Here is a 27,172-nt window from a genome sequence, read left to right on the forward strand (position 1 = left end):
CGTTCCACTACTTCAACCGCGTTCTCTAACGCTTCTGCTGTACGGTCTACAAGGGTACGTAGATCACTCATCCCCTCTCGTAGATGGACATCACCATGGTAGGTCTTCGTGCGCGTAGGAAAATTTTTGTTTCCCATGCGACGTTCCCCAACATTTTCCCCCTCTCGGATCTCTCTCTCCCCGAAGCTCCGGTCGTCGTCGATCTGTCGTCTCCCGGTCGTCCCCGACCTTGCCGGTAGCCTCACAAGATCCGCCGTGAGCTCCTCTTCTTGTTCCCCCTCTTCCCCAGGCTTTCCCCCTCCTTTAACCACGTTAGCCGTCGGAGCCCGAAGAACCTCGTCGCCGGCCATGTCATTGCCGTCGTTGTGGTACTCAGCTCACGAGGCCGAGCTCAGGAATGAGCTCCTCGAGCTCCGTTGATGGCGTAGGGCCTCTCTCCCAGCTCGCTAGTCCCCTACATCGGCACTCCCGTCGATGCCCGAGCCGCAGGCACCGCTGACCTCATCGCCGGCGTGGATTCCGGTGACCACCGGGTCCAGCTCCACTCCCTTTAGATGCGGTGTTTCACTAGCTGCCCGTAGCACTATTCTACGCCCAAAACCGACGGCCGTAGCGCCGTTTAGCTCTCTCCGGCGAGCCCTCTGCCGAGCCCGTGGTCGCCGCCGGCCATATTCCGGTGGGGGCCGACGTGGCCAACCTAACCCAGTAGTTTAAAGTCTAATCACTCACTGAAAGTGGGCCCAAGGCCAAGTCAAACTCAGTTAGGGGCTGGTCAGCGCGGGATTAGCCCCTCAGACCCTGACCAGTGGGTCCCCCCCTGTCACGTTTGACCTGAACATGTCAGTTGACGTGCTGATGTCACGCTGACGCAATAAAGGGGTTTTCCAGTATAAAAATAATTCCAGAAATGTTTAAAACTTCTAAAATTCATAGAAATTAATCTGTAACTCCATTTAAAATAATTTATATAGGAAAAAGTATCAGAAAAATTCAAGGAATCTGAATATGTCATATTCAAACATGTTTGAAAATGTTACAGAACATAAACATGTAGGTTAATGAATAAGTTAATTCTTATAAATACTTTGTAGATGGAATTTGGAAAATATTTAAATTGCACTATAAATGACATGATCAAACACTGTCCTAACTACAAACCAGCAACCTAACATGTCATCCCATGCATGTTAACATCAAGTTGATCTGAGCATCAGGTCGAATCAATTAAAATGGTATCCGAGAATACCTCGTTTGAAGTGGTATTTGAACTTGATTCAAATCAACTTCAAACCTAATACATGTTAGCTACAATAATTACCATCTTGTATTCTCATGCATCATCTTGATTGCATATGTTTGATATTGGTTGTTGTCATTCCTTTCGGTAGGCTCCGCTCCCCCGGATTCCACTGAGCAACAAGGCAAGCAACCATTTTGATCATCCCGATAAATCCCATGTTCTTGCTCCTGCACTTACTTATTGCATTAGGATCAAATGCTTCAAATGCTTTGCCACGTTAGTTGAACCCACTTCTTTTGCATGACCTATCCTTGTCACAGTAAATAGCTAAAGCTTGCAACCTAGCATACCTGGTAGTTTGCTTGAGCCATGATGTGCCGTATCCTGCTATGCATGCTATGCTTAGAGTTGTGTATGGTCTGTCATCTAGGAGATGAACAGAACTGAGAGAATGTGTTCGGAAAGCAAAGGTTGCGTGTTGAACCTGATTTGGTAAAGGTACCGGTGAAAGGCTGTGTAGGAGTACCTGGCGGGTTGTTTCATTGGAACCGTCCTTAGGAACTGAGTTCCATGTATGTAATCCAAGACCAGATACTACCACACGTTGGGATACTTAATTGACCCTCTCGACTTATTAATCGCTTAGTATTCGGTCCAGGAGTCTCAAGTAGTTTCTGGTGTTTATAGTCATGCTGGAGGCCGTGCATAGCGCTGACCTGAGAGGTGGGCTGTGATGCGGTAGGCAGTGGCACGGTGTACCAAGTGGCACCTGGATGGTGGGCCTGGGAACCCTGCGCACATCGTTTGAGGCCGTGGCGGAAACCTCGGCCGGACATCCATACGGGTTACTCTCAGATAGACGATAAACCTGGACTAGGTACTAGTGTGGTTAACGGTCGTGGCCGACTCCCTCGCTGGGCTTCCGCTTGCAGGTTGCCGAGGTGCATGACGTGCACATGGCAATAAGTGGCGAGAGCGTGTGTGACGAAGTACACCCCTGCAGGGTTATGATCTATTCGAATAGCCGTGTCCACGGATATGGACTACTTGGAGACATATGTTGTTCATAGATAACTTAAATGGCTACTCATAAAATTGTCAAGATAAGCGTAAGTGTCGCAGACGGCATTTCCGTATGGAGACGGAATGATTCCACGATGGTGTATTGTTGTGGTGTTAGTGGACTCGTGTGCGAGAAATCAACTTGTCAAAATTATTTAAAAATGCAAGTTGTCTAGCCACGAGTCAAATGATGGCTTTCCGCATGAAACCCCACCATACCTTATTGATACATTGCATGAGTAGTTAGTCATCCTAAAGTCTTGCTGAGTACCTCCGTACTCATGTTTGTATAATAAATGTATCAGAGGTTGCTAATGACCCTAATGGTGGGTTCTTCATAGACATCGACGACGACGAGTAGCTGGTGTCCCAGCTATGATCTGGCCCTAGGTTGCGTCTGTAGTATAGTCAGGCCATGTGCCTTCTAGTTGCACCTGTCTGTACTCAGACAGTTTTAAACACTTCCGCTGGCTAGTAACTGAATGACTGCTATTATGGGTCGTGAGACCCTTACTATGTAATATTATGTGTGTGGCTCTTCCGAGCCTCTTAAATAAAGCTTGTATGTTTATGGTTATGTTGTGATGCCATCGATGTATTTATACATATCGATATGCCATGCGTATGTGTGTCATACTTGATATCTATGGGGTTCGATTACCTAGCCGTGAACTTTAGTAGCACTCCTTACAGGGAAATGCCCCTTTGTGATCCAACGAGCCATGGTAGCTCGCTACTGCTCCGGACACATTGGTTGACCGACATGTGTCCTTCTTAGCTGCTATGTCTGTCCCATTTGGGGAAATATCACGCGATGTAATGGAGTCCTTGTAGCTTGCTAGGACTCGTCTACATTCGCTAGTGACCGACACCTGCTTTGTTGGGTCATGTATGCATGTCCCTGTGCGGTACTGCCACTTTGGTTTATGACTACACTTGTCGATCCGGGTTCTTTGACATTGGAATGCTAGCGACACAACTGCATACGTGAGTCAAAAGACGCAAACGGTCCCGGCTAAGGTAAGGCTGCAGCCGTGGGGTTAACCGTGCGTGAGACCCCAAAGGGATGCGATGTGTTACAGGCTGGATTCCTATGGCTTAGGATCGGGGTCCCGACAGCGTTGGTATCAGAGCCTGACTGACTGTAGGATTACTAAGCCAAACTGGTCGAAGTTGAGTCTAGAATTGCTTTAGTTATATATGAGGGAATTGTTTGTGGAAGGGAACGTAAGACTCTTGTTCTCTCCTCAAGTTATTCTATTCTGGTCATCCTCGTCTTTTCTGCGGGAATTAAGGACTAGGTTACTCATCTTCTTCTAGGCTCGTGTTTCTGATCGGTAGATTATAGGACTACGGGTCAAGAGATATTGGGGTTTCTTTCATTCCTAGGAAAAAGGAAATAAGTTTGATGATCAGAGAATTGAACTTGATAGCATTTTGGGTTGTCTCAAAATTTGTTTTGAGCATTTACAGCCGTTATGCTGCCCAATTTTGCATTCGGAGCTCTAATGCTTTTGCATTACACTCTATTTACAGATGCCTGGCCGTCCTTCTCGTCAGGTGGTACGTCTGACCAGGTGCATTGATGTGCCGGGTCATACGGCCATGCTGGTCAGGGTGATGTCGGTGTGCGGTTACCGCTGGTACCCCGAGTACCCAGTGGAGGAAGAGTACCGAGACTTCAACCAGAGCCAGTACATCTGCACTGTTAGGGTATTTCCAGACTACCCTGGAGCTGAGGAGCCAATCCATTGGTCCTATGGGTTGGGAGTCACTCTTGACATGGTAGTACAAGATGCTGCCTATTCAATGCTGACCATTATGAGGGCGAGTCATGCACTGCTGCAGAATTCAGAATTCTGCTATGTTCCGGCCTCTCAGCCTGGTGAAGAGGGATACCTCAGCGGAGTCTATTTTGATTCTTCTATGGAGGATCCACTACTGCAGTCCACTGTTGAGATGCTAGAGAACAGAGACAGGGATGCTCGTGCTCTCTGCTCGGAGCTTTATGCTACCCGTGCCCGTTTGTGGACGGCTTTGACGCACCTGGCACCGGTAGTCTAGACAGGGTACGGAGATATGGATATGCTGAACCCTGTTAGGACCCATCTTCCGGCCCACGTTGACTGGCCAGCTATAGGAGGAGTCACCCCTCTTCGGGGACCCCTCTTACCAGCAGTCAGGGGACCAAGGCCACATCCGTGTCCTTATGGATCCCAGGGATCTCAGGCCAGAGTGTTTCTGATCCGCAGGTTGAGCTTCCAGGTCATGGAGGTAATCTCTGTGAGATGTTCTATGCGCATGCCTGAGCTGTGAGCGGAAGGATAGTATGGTAGTAACCGTACGTTCACAGTCCTGCGTGACTTGTGAAGTATGCCTGTGATGTGAAATGAATTCCGAAGGCCTAGATAAATAATGTATAGGAAGATTGTAAGCCTCTGATGAGTAGTTTCATAATTCCAGTAGTTTGCTCTTCGGTTAAGGTTCTACTGAACAATGTAAGGGTGTGTATGAACCATGGTGTATATATAGCACTTGCTTGTTACCATGCTGTTCAGATATTCATTTCCGCATTCCGTGTGTTCAGTACATTCTTAATCCATAGCTAGTATTGATATGATATTGGTCTAAGCTGTGAGTTTGTTTGTCATGATGGTGTTCACCAGGTTGAACCGTGCCCCTGCTCATGAGCAAGGCGAGGGTAGTCAAGCGTCGCAGGAAGACCTGCCTCACCCGCCCTCTGTGGCGGAAGTTATGCTAGAGGCAGAGAGAAACAAAAGAGAGACCAACCGACTGTTAAAGCGTATTGAGCAGAATACGGCTCGTCAGCCTAGGAATGATGCAGTGTCCCTCAATGATTTTGTCAAGCTGAATCCTCCAAAGTTTCATCATTCCGTCGATCCCCTCGGCGCTGATGACTGGCTGTGCAGCATCTCACGCAAGATTCGCTCTGTGAATGTTTCTGAGGCCGATAAGGTGACCTTTGCGGGGTATTTCCTGGAAGGACCCGCCAATCTGTGGTGGGAGAACTTTGAATCTATGCGTCCTGCTGAACCAACAGCCACATGGGCAGACTTCAGTGCATCCTTTCGTCTGCACCATATTCCAGTGGGCCTGATGGACAGAAAGAGAGAGGAGTTTTGTGCTTTCACTCAGGGCAAGTTGACCATGGATGCCTATAGCCGTGAGTTCGGTAACCTTGCCCGCTATGCAATAGAGGAGGTGTCTACTGATGCCAAGAAGCAAGCAAGATTCCGTAAGGGTCTGAGCCCTGAGCTTCGTCGTGATCTGCGCCTCCACGAGTGTGCAAGCTTTCAAGCCCTGGTCAACAAGGCGAAGAGTGCCGAGACTGGTCATACTGACTTTGAAGCCACAAGGAAGCACTCCCGTGACTTTGGCTCGTCTTCTAGTTCCGCGTTTCCCAAACACAGGGTGTGGGTTCCGAACAGTTCTCTGCCGCCAAGATACACTCTGAGGCCATCCTATGTGGCGCCTCAGACGAATCAGACCAACCCTCCAGCAAAAACTTATGGTGGTCCAGCTAGCAATGCTGCACCACGTGCCAACCAAGTGATATGCTACAAGTGTGGAGAACCAGGGCACTACTCCCGTGAGTGTCCTCAAAATGTGGGTGCCAAGCAACCCGGAAAGTCCGTCGGGCAAGGCAAGTCGGGCAAAGCTTACTATGTGAAGCCAACTCCTGCACGTGGCCGTGTGAACTATGTGTCAGCAGAAGAAGTTGCAGAGGATCCCGACGTCATACTGGGACGCTTCTTGTTAATCATCACCCATCGTCTGTTGTCTTTGACACTGGGTCTTCTCATTCCTACATTTCAAAAAGTTATGCACAGTTGCATAGCATGTCTTTTTGTGATATGCCAATTCCATTGGTTGTCCAAACTCCTGGTAGTAAATGGCAAACCTCTAGGATAACCTATGACAATGAAATTCTAGTAGACAGGCTAGTTTTTCTAGCCTCATTGATAGCCTTGAAATCTTCGGATATTAATATCATCTTGGGTATGGACTGGATGTCAGCTCACTATGCCAAGATTGATACTTATTCTAGAAAGGTCCAGCTTACCCATCCCTCGGGTGAGATAGTAACAGTCTCCACTCGAGTTGACAAATGCTAACTCTATTCCCTAAATGCCAACCCTCTTCCGGAACTTGAAGACATTCCGGTAGTTCGTGACTTCCCGGATGTTTTTCCAGAGGAACTGCCAGGAATTCCACCTGACAGAGATGTAGAGTTTGTGATAGATCTTGTTCCGGGAACCGTCCCAATAGCCAGAAGACCATATAAGATGGCACCCCTGGAGCTAGCCGAAGTTAAGAAGCAACTAGATGAGGCCTTGAATAAAGGTTTCATTCGTCCTATCTCTTCTCCTTGGGCTTGCCCCGTCCTATTCGTCAAGAAGAAAGACGAAACGGATCAGATGGTTGTAGATTACCGACCAGTTAATCTGGTCACCATAAAGAACAAGTATCCGCTCCCCAGGATCAACGATCTGTATGGTCAGCTCGCTGGATCCTCAGTCTTCTCCAAAATTGATTTGAGGTTGGGATACCATCAAATCAAGATCAAGAACGGGGACATTCCAAAAACGGCTTTTGTTACTAGTTATGGCCAATACGAGTACACCGTCATGTCCTTCGGTTTAACCAATGCCCCAGCCACCTTCTCTCGTCTGATGAATTCAATCTTCATGGAGTATTTGGATAAATTCGTCGTGGTACACCTCGATGATATTCTCATCTACTCGAAGAACGAACAATAACATGCCGAGCATCTAAGGCTGGTATTGATGAAACTTCAAGAGCATCGCCTTTATGCCAAGTTTTCAAAATGTGAATTTTGGTTACCAGAAGTGACCTGTCTAGGTCACGTAATCTCTGGGAAGGGTATTGTTGTCAATCCCGGGAGAGTTCAAGCTATCCTTGATTGGACTCAACCTGAATCGGTTAAGCAAGTTAGGAGTTTTCTTGGTCTAGCGAGCTATTGTCGCCGCTTTGTCGAGAATTTCTCCAAGGTTGCAAAGCCTCTAACTGAACTCCTCAAGAAGGATAAAAAGTTCGAGTGGACACCATAGTGTGAGCATAGTTTTCAGGAACTGAAAAGACGCCTCACTTCCGCACCTGTGTTGCTACCACCAGATTTTTCTAAGGACTTTGTTATCTATTGCGACGCCTCGCGACAAGGATTAGGTTGCATTCTCATGCAAGATCGTCATGTGATCGCATATGCATCTCGACAGTTGCGTCCACATGAGGATAATTATCCCACACTTGACCTTGAGCTTGCAGCCGTGGTCCATGCACTAAAAACCTGGCGACATTACCTTTTGGGTAATCGTTGCGAAATTTTCACTGATCACCAAAGTCTGAAATATATCTTCACCCAGCCTGATTTGAATCTCAGGCAAAGACGGTGGGTTGAGTTGATCTCGGATTATGACTTAGGGATAACTTACACCCCGCGGAAGGCCAATGTTATGGCCGATGCACTAAGTCGTAAATCTTATTGTAACAATTTGATGCTACAACAAGGTCAACCACATCTCTATGAGGACTTTTGGAAGTTGAATCTTCATATTGTTCCTCAAGGATTCCTTTCTACCCTGGTGGCAAAGCCTACTCTTAGGGATCAAATCATAGCCGTGCAGGCTTATGATAAGGGTATATCCCGGATCAAGGAGAATATTGCTAGCGGCAACGCTAGGGATTTCTCCATCAATGAGATAGGTGTTGTGTTCTTTCAGAACTGTTTAGTGGTTCCTAAGAGCAAACGTCTGCGGCAATTGATCCTTAAGGAGGCTCATGACTCTCCTCTCACCATTCATCCCGGTAGTACTAAGCTGTATCAGGACCTACGCCAGAGGTTCTGGTGGACTAGGATGAAGAGAGAAATTGCTGAGTTCGTTGCTAACTGCGACGTTTGTCGTCGAGTTAAGGCAGAACATCAAAGGCCTGCTGGCACCCTTCAACCTCTAGCTATTCCTGAATGGAAATGGGATAAAGTTAGTATGGATTTCATTACCGGATTTCCCAAGACCAAGAAAGGAAATAATGCTATCTTTGTGGTCATTGACCCTCTTTCCAAAGTGGCTCATTTTCTTCCCGTTCGTGAGAGTATCACAGCTAGCCAGCTAGCAGAGTTATATATCTCTCGAATATTGTTTCTTCATGGTGTTCCCCTGGAGATTAACTCGGACCATGGGAGTATCTTTACTTCCCGCTTCTAGGAAAGTTTTCAGAATGCCATGGGGACTCATCTATCTTTTAGCACTGCTTTCCATCCACAATCAAGTGGTCAAGTAGAAAGAGTGAATCGAATCCTAGAAGATATGCTTCGAGCTTGTGTTATATCGTTCGGTATGAATTGGGAGAAGTGCCTTCCATTCGCCAAATTCGCTTATAACAATAGTTATCAATCAAGCTTGGGCAAAGCTCCTTTTGATGTTCTCTAGGGACGAAGATGTCGAACGCCTCTTAATTGGTCAGAAACCGGAGAGAGGCAACTCTTTGGCCCGGAAATGATCCAGGATGCAGAAGAGCAGGTTCGCATTATTCGTGAAAAGTTGAAAACAGCCCAGTCTCGTCAAAAGAGCCAATATGATCGTCATCATAAGGCTGTGACCTTTGAAGTTGACGAGAAGGCTTACCTTCGGGTTACACCATTGAAGGGTACCCATCGATTCGTTATCAAGGGCAAGTTGGCTCCTCGTTACATTGGTCCTTTTCGCATTCTTGCCAAACGAGGAGAAGTTTCCTACTAGTTGGAACTTCCTCCGCATCTTTCCAAGGTTCATGATGTCTTCCACGTCTCTTAACTCAGGCGTTTCTTTTCGGATCATATCCGTGAAGTGGACCACGAAACGCTTGATCTCCAAGATAACCTTTCATACCGAGAATACCCCGTGTGTATTCTTGATCAAGCTGAGCGTACCACTCAACGTCGAAACCTCAAGTTTCTTAAAGTTCAATGGTCAAATCATTCTGAAAAGGAGGCAACTTGGGAAAGAGAGGATCGGCTCCGACTTGAGTATCCTGCGTTATTTCCGATGACTTCTAAATCTCGGGACGAGATTCTTTTGAGTGGGGGTGAGTTGTCACATCCCTGACACCTTAATCAAGTTAGCTTTGTGCTCATGTTTTCTTTGCATTACATCTAGGAAATTTTCAACAAGAACAAAGTAAGTGGTGAAGGAAAATTCAACAAACTCTAGCCACTTCTCAAATTAAGGGAAAATCCAAAACTAGTTAAAATCAATGAACCCAAAATGGCATCAAGAAAAGTTCAATCTTTCTGGTAATTGTTGAAAACAAATAAGCAATAAAGGAAACCATTTATTTTATACTCTTGGCATTTTAAATAAATGCAAAACCTACTGGTTTCAAGTTTTATATTTGGAATCAGAAAATTTAAGTTTTCAAAAATGTTGAAAACTATAGGAATGATAGGATACATTCCAACTAATATTTTGGTGTGTTCAAAATAGTTTATACAAACTATTTTGGGAGCTGAAATAAATAACAAATAAATAGTTGTCAAAACAGAAAAAAAAAACAAAAGAGAAAGAAAAGAGGAAAAACCTTACCTGTCGCCGGCCCAGCCCACCAGGGGCTCCCCGGTCATCTTCCTCCTCCTCCAGTAGGCAGGGGAGAAGATGAGCATGGCGGCCGAGCCCGGCCACCTCCTGCGTGCCTGCCCGCTGCTGGAGGCCTCCAGGAGCGCCAGCGCGACGCCTGCGCCTTCTTATCCTCCTCCCCGCGGATCTATCCTCTCCCCTAAGCCTCGATCCCCTTTTTCCCCTCTCGGATATCTCTCTCCCTGAAGCTCCGGTCGCCGTCGATCCGTCGTCTCCCGGTCCTCCCCGACCCTGCCGGCAGCCTCACAAGATCCGCCGTGAGCTCCTCTTCCTGTTCCCCCTCTTCCCGAGGATTTCCCCCTCCTTTAACCACGTTAGCCGCCGGAGCCCGAAGGACCTCGTCGCCGGCCATGTCATTGCCGTCGTTGTGGTACTCAGCTCGGGAGGCCGAGCTCAGGAATGAGCTCCTCGAGCTCTATAGATGGCGTAGGGCCTCTCTCCAGCTCGCTAGTCCCCTGCATCGGCACTCCCGTCGATGCCCGAGCTGCAGCCGCCGCTGACCTCATCGTCGGCGTGGATTCCGATGACCACAGGGTCCAGCTCCACTCCCTTTAGATAGGCGTTTCACTAGGTGCCCGTAGCACTATTCTACGCCCAAAACCGACGACCGTAGCACCGTTTAGCTCTCTCTGGCGAACCCTCCGCCGTGCCCGTGGTCGCCGCCGGCCATATTCTGGTGGGGGCCGACGTGGCCAACCTAACCCAGTAGTTTAAAGTCTAATCACTCACTGACAGTGGGCCCAAGGCCAAGTCAAACTCAGTTAGGGGCCGGTCAGCGCGGGATTAGCCCCTGAGACGCTGACCAGTGGGTCCCCCCCTGTCAGGTTTGACCTGAACAGGTCAGTTGACCTGCTGATGTCAGGCTGACGCAATAAAGGGGTTTTCCAGTATAAAAATAATTCCAGAAATGTATTAAACTTCTAAAATTCATAGAAATTAATCTGTAACTCCAATGAAAATAATTTTTATATGAAAAAGTATCAGAAAAATTCAAGGAATCTGAATATGTCATTTTCAAACATGTTTGAAAATGTTAGATAACCCAAACATGTAGGTTAATGAATAAGTTAATTCTTATAAATACTTTGTAGATGGAATTTGGAAAATATTTAAATTTCACTATAAATGACATGATCAAACACTGTCCTAACTACAAACCAGCAACCTAACATGTCATCCCATGCATGTTAACATCAGGTTGATCTGAGCATCAGGTCGAATCAATTAAAATGGTATCCGAGAATACCTCGTTTAAAGTGGTATTTGAACTGGATTCAAATCAACTTCAAACCTAATACATGTTAGCTATAATAATTACCATCTTGTATTCTCATGCCATGCTCATGCATCATCTTGATTGCATATGTTTGATATTGGTTGTTGTCATTCCTTTCGGTAGGCTCCGCTCCCCCGGATTCCACTGAATATCCGTCTGACGGATATTGTCACTCCTCTGAGCAACAAGGCAAGCAACCATTTTGATCATCCCGATAAATCCCATGTTCTTGCTCCTGCACTTACTTATTGCATTAGGATCAAATGCTTCAAATGCTTTGCCACGTTAGTTGAACACACTTCCTTTGCATGACCTATCCTTGTCACAGTAAATAGCTAAACCTTGCAACCTAGCATACCTGGTAGTTTGCTTGAGCCATGATGTGACGTATCCTTCTATGCATGCTATGCTTAGAGTTGTGTATGGTCTGTCATCTGGGAGATGAACAGAATTGAGAGAATGTGTTCGGAAAGCAAAGGTTGCGTGTTGAACCTGATTTGGTAAAGGTACCGGTGAAAGGCTGTGTAGGAGTACATGGCGGGTTGTTTCATTGGAACCGTCCTTAGGAACTGAGTTCCGTGTATGTAATCGAAGACCAGATACTACCACACGTTGGGATACTTAATTGATCCTCTCGAATTATTAATCGCTTAGTATTCAGTCCAGGAGTTGCAAGTAGTTTCTGGTGTTTATAGTCATGCTGGAGGCCGTGCATAGCGCTGACCTGATAGGTGGGCTGTGATGCGGTAGGCAGTGGCACGGTGTACCAAGTGGCACCCGGATGGTGGGCCTGGGAACCCTGCGCACATCGTTTGAGGCCATGGCGGAAACCTCGGCCGGACTTCCGTACGGGTTATTCTCAGATAGGCGATAAACCTGGACTAGGTACTAGTGTGGTTAACGGTCGTGGCCGACTCCCTCACTGGGGTTCCGCTTGAAGGTTGCCGAGGTGCATGTCGTGCACATGGCGATAAGTGGCGAGAGCGTGTGTGACGAAGTACACCCCTGCAGGGTTATGATCTATTCGAATAGCCGCGTCCGCGGATATGGACTACTTGGAGACATATGTTGTTCATGGATAACTTAAATGGCTACTCATAAAATTGTCAAGATAAGCGTGAGTGTCGCGGATGGCATTTCCGTATGGAGACGGAATGATTCCACGATGGTGTATTGTTGTGGTGTTAGTGGACTCGTGTGCGAGAAATCAAGCTGTCAAAATTATTTAAAAATGCAAGTTGTCTAGCCACGAGTCAAATGTTGGCTTTCCGCATGAAACCCCACCATACCTTATCGATACATTGCATGAGTAGTTAGTTGTCCTAAAGTCTTGTTGAGTACCTCCGTAATCATGTTTGTATAATAAATGTTGCAGACGTTGCTAATGACCCTAATGGTGGGTTCTTCATAGACATCGACGACGACGAGTAGCTGGTGTCCCAGCTACGATCTGGCCCTAGGTTGGGTCTGTAGTATAGTCAGGCCATGTGCCTTCTAGTTGCACATGTCTGTACTCAGACAGTTTTAAACACTTCCGCTGGCTTGTAACTGAATGACTGCTATTATGGGTCATGAGACCCTTACTGTGTAATATTATGTGTGTGGCTCTTCCGAGCCTCTTAAATAAAGCTTGTATGTTTATGGTTATGTTGTGATGCCATCGATGTATCTATACATATCGGTATGCATGCGTACGTGTGTCATACTTGATATGTATGGGGTTCGATTACCTAGCCGTGAACTTTAGTAGCACTCCTTACAGGGAAATGCCCCTTTCTGATCCAACGAGCCATGGTAGCTCGCTACTGCTCCGGACACATTGGTTGACCGGCATGTGTCCTTCTTAGCTGTTGTGTCTTTCCCCTTTGGGGAAATGTCACGCGATGTAATGGAGTCCTTGTAGCTTGCTACGACTCGTCTACATTCGCTGGTGATGGACACCTGCTTTGTTGGGTCATGTATGTCTGTCCCTGTGCGGTACTGCCACTTTGGTTTATGACTAGACTTGTCGATCCGGGTTCTTTGACATTCGAATGCTAGCGAGACAATTGCATACGTGAGTCAAAAGACGCAAACGGTCCCGGCTAAGGTAAGGCTGTAGCCGTGGGGTTAACCGTGCGTGAGACCGCAAAGGGATGCGATGTGTTACAGGCTGGATTCCTATGGCTTAGGATCGGGGTCCCGACACATACCCTACGTGTTAAATCATGGGTAGGGTACGGGTACAACCTTGTACCCATGGGTATACCCATACCCTACCCATTTGTGAACTAATGGTATGTTATCGCCAATTGATCATTAATTTGTCATGTGACTCATCTACTCCTATTAACTTATGAGTATGTTGTGATTTCTCAATTTTTCTCATGGTCATGTACTCATCTACCTCTTATCGGGCCAAGATAATTCAATTTTGTGTCAAATGTGCTATTAGTGAGTGTAAAATTGTGAACAACGTGTGTACTATTTGTTCTACCCGCTAGGTACCCAATGGGTACACGTAATCGTCGGGTATGGGTATGGGTAAAGTTTTATACCCATGGGTATAGGTATGGGTAGAATTTTATACCCGTTAACTATACATGTATGGGTATGGTATTTCTCTACCCTGCCCACACCCTACCCATTGCCATCCTTACTGCCAGTGTAGCAGGATATGCAATGATACTAGCGCGTCATGTAGCAATAACAAGGGCAAGGCTCCACTAGCATGCGGCTCCTCGATCAAGTCATGAGATGGTGGATGTTGCATGGCAATGTATCTCGGAAAGGCTATGGAAATGCCTTAATAGGTAGGTATGGTGGCTGTTTTGAGGAAGGATATAATGAGGCTTATGATGACAGAGCGTATTATGCCAAGAGTTTGGATGCACCGACGAAGTTTGCACCAACTCTCAAGATGAGAAAGGGCAATGCACGGTACTAAAGAGGCTAGAAAAATATGGGTGGTGGAAGTGCCAACAATAGAATACTCGCATTAGTCTGAAGAACTCATGAACTTATTATCGGTAACTCTCTATCTAGTAAGGAGATTCACAAAGAGACAAGTACCCCGAGGAGGACTGTTTGGGGGTTTGGTTATCCTTGTGCATCCTTGACCCATGATAATGTGAGGGTACTCTATATATTCCAACCCCTCCAAACATTAGTGATCCATCTAGTAGCGTGAGTTCTCAACTTTTTTTTTTGAAACTACACACGGATTTTCCAAAATATGACACCTATCACTAATAGGCTAAGCACTTGACACCAAAAGTCCAAACATTACTCAAATCAATACCTCAAAATTATTGCAAGTTACTACTATATTTAATAGCAACCTCAATTACCTACTCATGCAAGACACACAACTCAGTGCAACAAGCCAACTCTCTAAACAAGATAAGCATGATAACTCAAGAGAGTTCCAAAAGCATCTAAACAAAAGCTCTCAAAAAGATAAAGCATGAAAACTAAGAGCTAAGCATGACAACAACTATGAAAAGATAAAGAACACACAAAAAGATAAGTATGAAAACCTATGTTGTGTTCTATGGTGGAGTGGAGCGTGTTTCTCCCCCAAACAAAGAAGGCTAGGGTCCAACTTGTTATGAACAACAAGAAAAACTAAAACAAACTAAAAAGTAAAGAGCGGGACGCACCAAGCATGGCACATAACATATGAAGTGATTAAAATATAGCATGGAAAAGGATGAACTGATGATTGTTGATGGACAAGGGTATGCATGGGGGCATCCCCAAGCTTAGACAATTGAGTCTCCTTCGATATTTTTGGGGGTGCATGGGAGAATCCCCAAGCTTGAGTGCTTGACACTCCTGGATCTTCTTTCATCATCTTCCATCGCATACTTAAAAACTCCCTTCATACGAAACTCATCATAAACTGATTAGAGTGGTTAGTACCCATAATAAAATAATTTTTCTCCACTAAAAATAAAGATATTCATGAAGAGCTGCTGTTTCTCAAGATTTCCAAAAATGTTTTGCAAAGAAAAAGAAAGCTTAATATTTGCAAAACAATGAAAACGCAAAACATGGCAGAATGTGTGAAAAACAGACCAGCAAGTAGTAAATAATTTTTTCATTGCACTTCAGCAACTCAAATAAAAAAACACACAGCAGACGCCAAAAATCCAATTGTATAGAGCATATTTTCAAAACAATTCAGATCAAAAAAATGATATGGTGATTTTTGGTGAATTTGTTCGTCAAGTAGACATAATCTGTTTCTGGACAGCATGTCACAACTTTTGAACATTCTTGCAATCGGAGGCTAAAACTTGGCACAAAGCTTAAAATTAAAGATACAATGATGTTTCTATAGTGGTAACACACATAAATACCACAAAAAACTGAAAGTAAAAACTCAAAGTAAAGATAATAAGGGTTGTCTCCCTAGAGCTCTTTCTTTATAGCCATAAAGACAGGCTTAAGATTTTAGTGATGCTCTCATAGGAATTAGAGTTGTAGAACAAAAGAGATCATCAAGAAGCAAATACCAAACACATTTAAGTGTAACATTCTTCCTATGCATAGGAATATTGCAATATAATAATTCATTGAAGCACAAAGCAATAAGCATAGGAAGGCAAAACAAGTGCAGCTTCAAAACCTTCAACATAAAGAGAGGGAACTTGATATTATTGAAATATGTATAAGCATATGTTCCCTTCTCATAATAATTTTCAGTGGGATAATGAATAAACTCAAGAATATAAGTATCATATAAAGCATTATTACCATGATCCACATGCAAAAAGGTACTCTTACTCTGCACATAAGCATAATCTTTCTCATTGGTAATAGTGGGAGTAGGACTATCATAAACAACATGAACACTATAGATTAATGGTGTATTGGGGAGATGGTGTTCAGCAAGGGAGTAATTCTCTCCATGATTATGACTAGTTTCATATGGATAATTTCTCCTTATGTCATAGGTATCTTTAGAATCACTATAGATAGGAGTTATAACATCATCATAGTAGAGAAGAGCATTATTATTGCTAGCAACTATATTTGTTAACATGTTGTCTTTATTCTTACTAGCAAAAGAATTATCAATTATCACATCACTAATGGGTAAAGGACTTGCAATCCTATCATCCCCAAGCTTAGAGCTTTCCATATCATCATGTTCAAAGTCGATACCAAACAGATTTTCAAGATCATAGGTAGCATTATCATCATCTTCCCAATCACAATAAGTAACATGCATATCATAATCAAAATCATCTTCAATAGTACCTACGGCCTTATCATCAAGGTAATAATGAATGCAATCAAGCTCACCGTCCTCCATAAATTTATGTCCGTTTGGATAAAAGTTGATGCGAGGAATATGCTCAGGCCAGGTTGATACCCATTCTTCTTCCTTCTTTTTCCTCTTCCTCCTCTTCTTTTTCTTCTTCCTCACCTTAGGAGGGAGTGGTTGGAGAGGAAGCTTCTCCACATATTCTGGTTTATCATTAGAAACAATAGGGAAAACTTGGGAGATACTCTCCTTTTTATTAGTAGAAACATAACATACATTTTTATGCTTTGGTAAAGTTCCCTCCTTTCTAATCTTAGCTATGTAATCGTTTTCATGGGAATTAACAACACAATAGAGATGACATTTTTGCAAAGAGTTGTTTATCCCTAAGGCATTATTATCTAGCCAAGAAGTTTTTTTGATAACTCTTCACACATAAAAAATAACATAAGTTCATCATAAAGATGAGAAGTGATCATGTTATCACACAACTGGTTAACAGTTATGTTTTGAAAGTACATGCATTGAAAATTAAACTGACCCTCTATACCGCAAAGTTCACACGTAAAACGATAAAGGTCACACAATTCTCTAGCAATTTCATTTAAATCTCCAACCCAAGTGATTGTTGTTTCATTCTTATGTTGCTTACAGTACTTCTCTTCTTCAATCAAGGCCTTTCACAAGGTCTATTAACTCCACAAAAATTAACATGTTTATATAAAACTTCATTTTCAGGAATTGGATCATGCATGTTGCAATTATTATTAAAAATTTCATTTTCTTTGCAAATCTCTTTAAAAGGTTCATGATGCTTGATCCAATTCTCCTTAGGCATATTAAGATGTGAAGCAAAAGATTTGAGGAAATCAACAAGGATTTGAGAATCAAGCCCCAACTTAGCACTAAACTTATTAGAACTTGCTGTTTCAGCAAAGGCCTTAATGCCTACTTATAATTTGTACCTGACTCTTTTCCTTTGTCGATCTCCCACACTTCAGTATTGTGTTAAATTCTTTCATGGAGTTCCCATTTAGCATCAATCCTTTCGTTTGTGAAGGAACCCATAGAGGAAGTATCGAGGATGTCTTTATCCCGTAGAGAGAGCCTCGCACAGAAATTAGTAACAATCATATCTTTGGGGAGCCCATGGTTAGGGCATTTTAGCATTAAAGTTTTCAGTCTCCCCCAAGCTTGATCTATGCTCTATCCGTCATGAGGATAGAAATTATAAACATAATTCCTATTCTCATGGACTTCATGAAGAGGATAAAACTTGGAGCAAAAGAGAGACTGGATCTCTTCCCAATCCCATAGGTAAGAATCATCTAGTAACCTATACCATTCCAATGCTTTTCCTTTCAGTGACAAGGCAAATAATTTCCTCATGACTCCATCTCTTGTCAAACCTGAAATCTTGAAAAACTCACAAAATTTTGTAAGTTTCAACAAACGAATACAAGGACTGACTGTTCCATCTCCTGCATAACAATCATTCCTAATTATTTCAATTATCTCAAGTGGTATTTTGAATGGGGTACATTTAGTAGGTGGAGGACACTTCTCTACCACGGGTATGGTAAAGCGGCCTTCCCCAAGCTGCGAACTAAGAGTGCAGTTTTCCATAAGCCTAACTAGTGAAAATAAAAACAAGAAACGAAAAGATTTAATTGCAAGATCTAAAGATATACCTTCAAGCACTCACCTCCCCGGCAACGGCGCCAGAAATAGCTTGATGTCTACGCACGCTTCTATTCTTGTAGACTATGTGGGGCCTCCAAGCGTAGAGGTTTGTACGACAGCGGCAATTTCCCTGAAGTGGATGACCTAAGGTTTATCGAGCTCAGGGAAGTAGAGGTTGAAGATGATCTCTCTCAAGCAACACTGCAATTAAGATACAAGAAGTCTCCTGTGTCCCCAACACACCTAATACAATTGTTAGTTGTCTAGGTGCACTCGTTCGGCGAAGAGATACTAAAAGGCATGTGATCTGGGTGGTAAAACAAGGTATTCTAAATCTGAAATAAAAATGGCAGCAAGGTAGCAAGTGACAAAAGTGAGCATAAACGGTGTAACAATGGTGAGACACAAGGCCTAGGCTTCATACTTTCACTAGTGTCAACTCCCAACAACATTAACATAGTCCAATCACATGATATTTCCACTAAAACATGCAATGGAGAAGTACTCGGAGGTCATACCTTTGTGATCACGAGAGGACGAGAATTATGTAGGGCTACAAAAGCACACCTGAGAGTTCGTAGATCTCATCTATGGATTTCCCAATGTCACGGCGGCCATCCAAAGAGAGTAGTACCACAATCACCACAACGTATCTCAAGGATAGTAAAAGACAAGCACGAAGAGACTCTCAATCTTCAATCAATTCACAAAAGAGGAAATCACTCATGAAAATATTCTTCCAATCCGTGTCCAATAGACCGATGTCACCGCGGCCATCCAAAGTGAGTACATCAATTCAATACATAGAAGGGGAAACATCATGGGATCACGCTAGATTAACATAGCCCATGATCACAATCAAGATCACATCATGGGAGAGGGAATTAACCACATAGCTACTGTAGAAGACCTCAACCCCGAGGAGGAACTAATCCCGCTTTATGGAGGGAGGAAGCAACGTCGATGGAGATGAATCCGGGGGCACTTCCCCGTCCCAGCATGGTGCCGACACAGGAATTGCGGTCCCCTAAAACTTGTTGCGGATGGCGGCGGAGATCGGAATTGCTTCTAGAGAAATGGTTTCGGAATGGGGATTTCTTTCACAGGGGTAAAAATAGGAGCCAAGGTAGGGCACCACAGGGGGTGGCCCCACCCAGGCGGCCTCCCCGCATGGCTAGGGGGCAGGCCGTGGCACCAGGTAGCCTGGAGGCCTGGTGGCCCCCATCTAGCCCTCCTTCGGCCCTCTGGAGTCTTCTGGAACGCTGATTTTTTATATATTTTTTGTGGAATTTTTCGGACACTATAAATATGGGTATAAACCTGCAATTCACATACATCAGCACACAGAAACTGGCACTGGGTGCACTGAGTTAGTTGGTTACTCCAAATATGTTGAAAAAGGTATGTAAGTGTACAAAACACATAGCAATATCACCCAAAATATGCAAGGAGCAAGCAGAAATTGTAGATACGTTTGGGATGTATCAAGTGCTCAATCGGGGAGAACACAATTGTATTTTGAAATTTTAGTGAGAGATCACCTTATAATGCTACTGTAGTCCTAAGCAAAGCAAGGTGCGTGAAAGTATTAACATCACATGCAAATCATAAGTGACATGATATGGCAATGAACTTGTGCTTATTAATCTCCATCATCAAAGCACCGACAAGATCTCTATTAACACCGATGCCACAACATGATCTCCATCATCATGATCACCATCATTTTGCTACTATCGAGGTTGTCACGCTAACTATGTTGTTACTACTAAAGTTACTACAAGCGATAAAGCAAAGCATCTCCAAGACAACCATATGGCTCCTGCCGGTTGCCGTAGCATCGACATGCAAGTCGATATTTAACTACTACAATATGATCATCTCATACATCCAATATATCATATGATGTCTTTGGCCATATCACATCACATGCATACCCTGCAAAAACAAGTTAGACATCCTCTAATTTGTTGTTGCATGTTTTACGTGGCTGCTATGGGTATCTAGTATTATCGCATCTTACTTACGCAAAACCACAACGGTGATATGCAAGTTGCTATTTAACATTCTGCAAGGACCACCGCGGTCAAATCCTATTCAACTAAAGTTGAAGAAACATGCACCCGTCAGTCATCTTTACGCAACAAGTTACATGTTAGTCGATGAAACCAGTCTCTCGTAAGCGTATGAGTAATGTGTTGGAAATATGCCCTAGAGGCAATAAAAAATTAGTTATTATTATATTTCTTTGTTCATGATAATCGTTTATTATCCATGCTATAATTGTATTGAATGAAGACTTCTATACATGTGTGGATACATAGACAAAACACTGTCCCTAGCAAGCCTATAGTTGGCTAGCCAGTTGATCAAAGATAGTCAGGGTCTTCTGATTATGAACAAGGTGTTGTTGCTTGATAACTGGATCACGCCATTAGGAGAATCACGTGATGGACTAGACCCAAACGAATAGACGTAGCACATTGATCGTGTCATTTTGTTGCTACTGTTTTCTGCGTGTCAAGTATTTGTTCCTATGACTATGAGATCATATAACTCACTGACACCGGAGGAATGCTTTGTGTGTATCAAATGTCGCAACGTATCTGGGTGACTATAAAGATGCTCTACAGGTATCTCCGAAGGTGTTCGTCGAGTTAGTATGGATCGAGACTGGGATTTGTCACACCGTGTGACGGAGAGGTATCTCGGGGCCCACTCGGTAATACAACATCACACACAAGCCTTGCAAGCAATGTGACTTAGTGTAAGTTGCGGGATTTTGTATTACGGAACGAGTAAAGAGACTTGCCGGTAAAGGAGATTGTAATAGGTATGCGGATACTGACGATCGAATCTCGGGCAAGTAACATACCGAAGGACAAAGGGAATGGCATACGGGATTATATGAATCCTTGGCACTGAGGTTCAAACGATAAGATCTTTGTAGAATATGTGGGATCCAATATGGTCATCCAGGTCCCGCTATTGGATATTGACCGAGGAGTCACTCGGGTCATGTCTACATAGTTCTCGAACCCGCAGGGTCTGCACACTTAAGGTTCGACGTTGTTTTATGCGTATTTGAGTTATATGGTTGGTTACCGAATGTTGTTCGGAGTCCCGGATGAGATCACAGATGTCACGAGGGTTCCCGGAATGGTCCGGAAACGAAGATTGATATATAGGATGACCTCATTTGATTACCGGAAGGTTTTCGGAGTTACCGGGAATGTACCGGGAATGATGAATGGGTTCCGGGTGTTCACCGGGGAGGGCAACCCACCTCGGGGAAGCCCATAGGCATTGGGGGTGGCGCACCAGCCCTTAGTGGGCTGGTGGGACAGCCCAAGAAGGCCCTATGAGCCATAGGAAGAAAATCAAAGAGAAAAAAAAAGAGGAGGTGGGAAAAGGGGGAAGGACTCCTCCTTCCAAACCTAGTTGGATTCGGTTTGGAAGGGGAGGACTCCCCCCCTTGGCTCGGCCGAACCCCTTAGATGTACAAGGGTACGTGGATCGAATATCCCCTCTCTTAGATGGACATCACCATGATAGGTCTTCGTGCGCGTAGGAAATTTTTTGTTTCCCATGCGACGTTCCCCAACAGTGGCATCATGAGCTAGGTTCATGCGTAGATGTCTTCTCGAGTAGAACACAAAAGTTTTTGTGGGCGGTGATGTGCATTTTGCTGCCCTCCTTAGTCTTTTCTTGATTCCGCGGTATTGTTGGATTGAAGCGGCATGGACCGACATTACTCGTACGCTTACGAGAGACTGGTTTCATCGCTACGAGTAACCCCATTCCTCAAAGATGACTGGCAAGTGTGAGTTTCCCCAACTTTAGTTGAATCGGATTTGACCGAGGAGGTCCTTGTATAAGGTTAAATAGCAATTCATATATCTCCGTTGTGGTGTTTGCGTAAGTAAGATGCGATCCTACTAGATACCCATGGTCACCACGTAAAACATGCAACAACAAAATTAGAGGACGTCTAACTTGTTTTTGTAGGGTATGCTTGTGATGTGATATGGCCAACGATGTGATGTGATATATTGGATGTATGAGGTGATCATGTTGTAATAGATAATATCGACTTGCACGTCGATGGTACGGCAACCGGCAGGAGCCATAGGGTTGTCTTTAAACTAACGTTTGTGCTTGCAGATGCATTTACTATTTTGCTAGGATGTAGCTTTAGTAGTAATAGCATGAGTAGCACGACAACCCCGATGGCGACACGTTGATGGAGATCATGATGATGGAGATCATGGTGTGACGCCGGTGACAAGAAGATCGTGCCAGTGCTTTGGTGATGGAGATCAAGGAGCACGTGATGATGGTCATATCATGTCACTTATGAATTGCATGTGATGTTAATCCTTTTATGCACCTTATATTGCTTAGAACGACGGTAGCATTATGAGGTGATCTCTCACTAAAATTTCAAGACAAAATTGTGTTCTCCCCGACTGTGCACCGTTGCGACAGTTCTTCGTTTCGAGACACCACGTGATGATCGGGTGTGATAGACTCAACGTTCACATACAACAGGTGCAAAACAGTTGCACACGCATAACACTCGGGTTAAGCTTGACGAGCCTAGCATGTGCAGACATGGCCTCGGAACACATGAGACCGAAAGGTCGAGCATGAATCGTATAGTTGATATGATTAGCATAGAGATGCTTACCACTGAAACTATTCTCGACTCACGTGATGATCGGACTTGAGATAGTGGATTTGGATCATGTACCACTCAAATGACTAGAGAGATGTACTTTTTGAGTGGGAGTTCTTAAGTAATATGATTAATTGAACTAATTGTCATGAACATAGTCTAATGGTCTTTGCGAATTACGATGTAGCTTGCGCTATAGCTCTACTGTTTTTTATATGCTGCTAGAGAAAATTTAGTTGAAAGTTGATAGTAGCAAACTTTGCAGACTGAGTCTGTAAAACCGAGGATTGTCCTCGTTGCTGCGCAGAAGGCTTATATCCTTAATGCACCACTCGGTGTGCTGCACCTCGAGCGTCGTCCATAGATGTTGTGAACATCTGACATACACGTTTCTGATGACTACACGATAGTTCAGTGCAAAATACTTAATGGCTTAGAAGCAAGGCGCCGAAGACGTTTTGAAACGTCACGGAACATAAGTGATGTTCTAAAGAGATGAAATTGTGATTTCATGCTTGCGCCCTTGTTAAGAGGTACGAGACCTCCACAAAGATTCTTTGTCCACAAAGTAAAGGAGAAAAGCTCAATCGTTGAGCGTGTGCTCAGATTGTGTGAGTACGACAATCGCTTGAATCAAGTGGGAGTTAATCTTCCAGATGAGATAGTGATAGTTCTCCAAAGTCACTGCCACCAAGCTGTGAGAGCTTCGTGATGAACTATAGCATATCAAGGATAGATACAATGATCCTTGAGCGATCCGCGATGTTTGACACTACGAAAGTAGAAATCAAGAAGGAGCATCAATAGTTGATGGTTTGTAAAACCACTAAGTTTCAAGAAAGGCAAGGGCTAGAAGGGATACTTCGCGAAACGACAAAACAGTTGCTGCACTAATGAAGAGACCCAAGATTAAACCCAAACCCGAGACTAAGTGCTTCTGTAATGAGGTGAACAGTCACTGAGGCAGAGCAACTCTAGATACTTGGTAGATAAGAAGGCTGGCAAAAGTCGAAAGAAGTATATTTGATATACATGATGTTGATGTGTATTTTACTAGTACTCCTAGTAGCATGAGGGTATTGGATACCGGTTCGGTTGCTAAGTAATTAGTAACACGAAATGATAGCTACGGCATAAACGGAGACTAGCTAAAGGCAAGGTGACGATACGTGTTGGAAGTGTTTCCAAGATTGATATGATCAAAACGTCGCACGCTCCCTCTACCATCGGGATTGGTTTTAAACCGAAATAATTGTTATTTGGTGCTTGCATTAAGCATGAACATGATTGGATCGTGTTTTCTGCAATACGATTATTCATTTAAAGAGAATAATGGTTACTCTATTTGCTTGAATAATCACCTTCAATGGTTTATTGAATCTTGATCGTAGTGTTACACGTGTTCATGATATTGGTGCCAAAAGATACGAGGTAATGATGATAGTACCACTTACTTGTGGCACTGCCGCTTGAGTCATGTTGGTATAAATTGCATGAAGAGGCTCCATGCTGATGGATCTTTATACTCACTTGATTTTGAATCACTAGTGACATGCAAATCATACCACATGAGCAAGGCCTTGTTTTCATTGAGATGAAACAAAATAGTAACTTGTTGGAAGTGATACATTTTGATGTATGGAGTCCAATGGGTGTTGAGGCATGCAGTGGATATCATTATGTTCTTACTTCAATGACGATTTGAGTAGATACTAGAGTATTTACTTAATGAATCACAAGTCTGAAATATTGAAAAGTTCAATTCTGTTTCGGAGTGAAGTTCGTCGTAACAAGAGGATAAACTGTCTACGATATGATCATAGAAATGAATATCTGAGTTACCAGTTTTGGTACGAAGTTAAGACCATGTGGAAATTGTTTCGCAGTTCATGCCACCTCGAACATCATAGTGTGATGATGTGTCTGAACATCATAGCCACGCACTATTCGGTATGGTGCATGCTATGATATCTCTTATCAAATTACCACTATCGTTTATGGGTTATGCATTAGAGACAACCGCATTCACTTTAAATAGGGCACCATCAAAATCCATTGAGACGACACCATACGAACTGTGGTATGGCAAAAGGCCAAAGTGGTCGTTTCTTAAAGTTTGGGGATGTGATGCTTATGTCAAAAAGCTTCAGCCTGAAAAGCTGGAACCCAAAGCAGGAAAGTGCATCTTCATAGGTTACCCAAAAGAGACAGTTGGGTACACCTTCTATCTCAAATCCGAGGGCAAAGTGTTTGTTGCTAAAAGCGGAGCTTTTCTCGAGGAGTTTCTCTGGAGAGAATTGAGTGGGAGGAAGATAGAACTTGATGAGGTTGTCGAACCTCTCATCCCTCTAGATGGTGGCGCAGGGCAAGGGGAAATCTCTGTCATTGCGACGCCGGTTGAGGAAGAAGTTAATGACGATGATCATGAAACTCCAAGTTCAAGTTCCTGTCGAACCACGCAGGTCGACGAGACCACGTGCTGCTCCAGAGTGGTATGGTAATCCCGTCATGTCCATCATGTTGTTAGACAACAATGAACCTACAAATTATGAAGAAGCAATGGTGGGCTCAGATTCCAACAAATGAATAGAGGCCATGAAATCCGAGAGAGGATCCATGTATGAAAGCAAAGTGTAGACTTTGGAAGAACTACTTGATGGTCGTAGGACTATTGAGTAAAGATGGATCTTTAAAAGGAAGACAGACGATGATGGTGATAAGTCACTATTAAGAAAAGCTTGTCTTGTCGCAAAGATGTTTCTGACAAGATCAAATAGTTGACTATGATGAGACTTTCTCACTCGTAGCGATGCTAAAAGTCTGTTAGAATTATGTTAGTAGTTGTTGCATTATTTATGATATATTGCACATAGGATGTCAAAACATTGTTTCCTCGACGGTTTCCTTGAGCAAACATTGTATGTGATACAACGAGGAGGTTTTGTCGATCCTAAAGATACTAGCAAGTATGCAAGCCCCGGCGATCCTTCAATGGACTGGTGCAAGCCTCTCGGAGTTGGAATATACACTTTGATGAGATGATCATAGATTTTCGGTTTGTACAAGGTTTATGAGAAACTTGTATTTCCAAAGAGTGAGTGGGAGCACTATAGAATTTCTGATAAGTATATGTGGTTGACATATTGTGGATCAGCAGTAATATAGAATTTCTGTAAAGCATACAAGGTTGTTTGAAAGGAGTTTTCAAAGGAGTACCTGGATTGCGCTACTTGAACGTTGAGCATCAAAGATCTATGGAGATAGATCGAAAGCGCTTAATGGAAGTTTCAACAAGATCCATGCCTTGACAAATTTTTGAAGGAGTTCAAAATAGATCAGCAAAGAAGGAGTTCTTGGTTGCGTTGTGAGGTGTGAATTTGAGTAAGACTCAAAACCCGACCCCGGCAGAATAAAGAGAATAGACGAAGGTCGTCTTCTATGCCTTAGTCGTAGACTCTAAAGTATGCCATGCTGAGTACCGCACCTGATGTGTGCCTTGCAGCAAGTCTGTTAAGAGGTACACAGAGTGATCCAGGATTGAATCACTGATCAGTGGTCAAAGTTATCCTTCGTAACTAAATAGACTAAGGATTTTTTCTCGATTATGGAGGTGGTTAAAGAGTTCTTCGTAAAGGGTTACGTCGATGCAAGGTTTGACACTAATCCGAATAACTATGAGTATTGAAACGGATTCGTATAGTAGAGTAGATATTTGGAGTATTTCCGAATAGCATATAGTAGCAGCATCTATAAGATGACATAAATATTTGTAAAGAACACACGGATCTGAAAGTTTCAGAACCGTTGACTAAAACCTCTCTCATGAGCAAGGCGTGATCAGACCCCATAACTATATGGGTGTTGGATTCGTTGGAATCACATGGTGATGTGAACTAGATTATTAACTCTAGTGCAAGTGGGAGACTATTGGAAATATGCCCTAGAGGCAATAATAAATTAGTTATTATTATATTTCTTTGTTCATGATAATCGTTTATTATCCATGCTATAATTGTATTGAATGAAGACTTATATACATGTGTGGATACATAGACAAAACACTGTCCCTAGCAAGCCTGTAATTGGCTAGCCAGTTGATCAAAGATAGTCAGGGTCTTCTGATTATGAATAAGGTGTTGTTGCTTGATAACTGGATCACGTCATTAGGAGAATCACGTGATGGACTAGAACCAAACTAATAGACGTAGCATATTGATCGTGTCATTTTGTTGCTACTGTTTTATGCGTATCAAGTATTTCTTCCTATGACTATGAGATCATATAACTCACTGACACCGGAGGAATGCTTTGTGTGTATCAAACATCG

Source organism: Hordeum vulgare, chromosome 2H (assembly GCF_904849725.1).
Source record: "Hordeum vulgare subsp. vulgare chromosome 2H, MorexV3_pseudomolecules_assembly, whole genome shotgun sequence".
NCBI lineage: Eukaryota > Viridiplantae > Streptophyta > Magnoliopsida > Poales > Poaceae > Hordeum > Hordeum vulgare.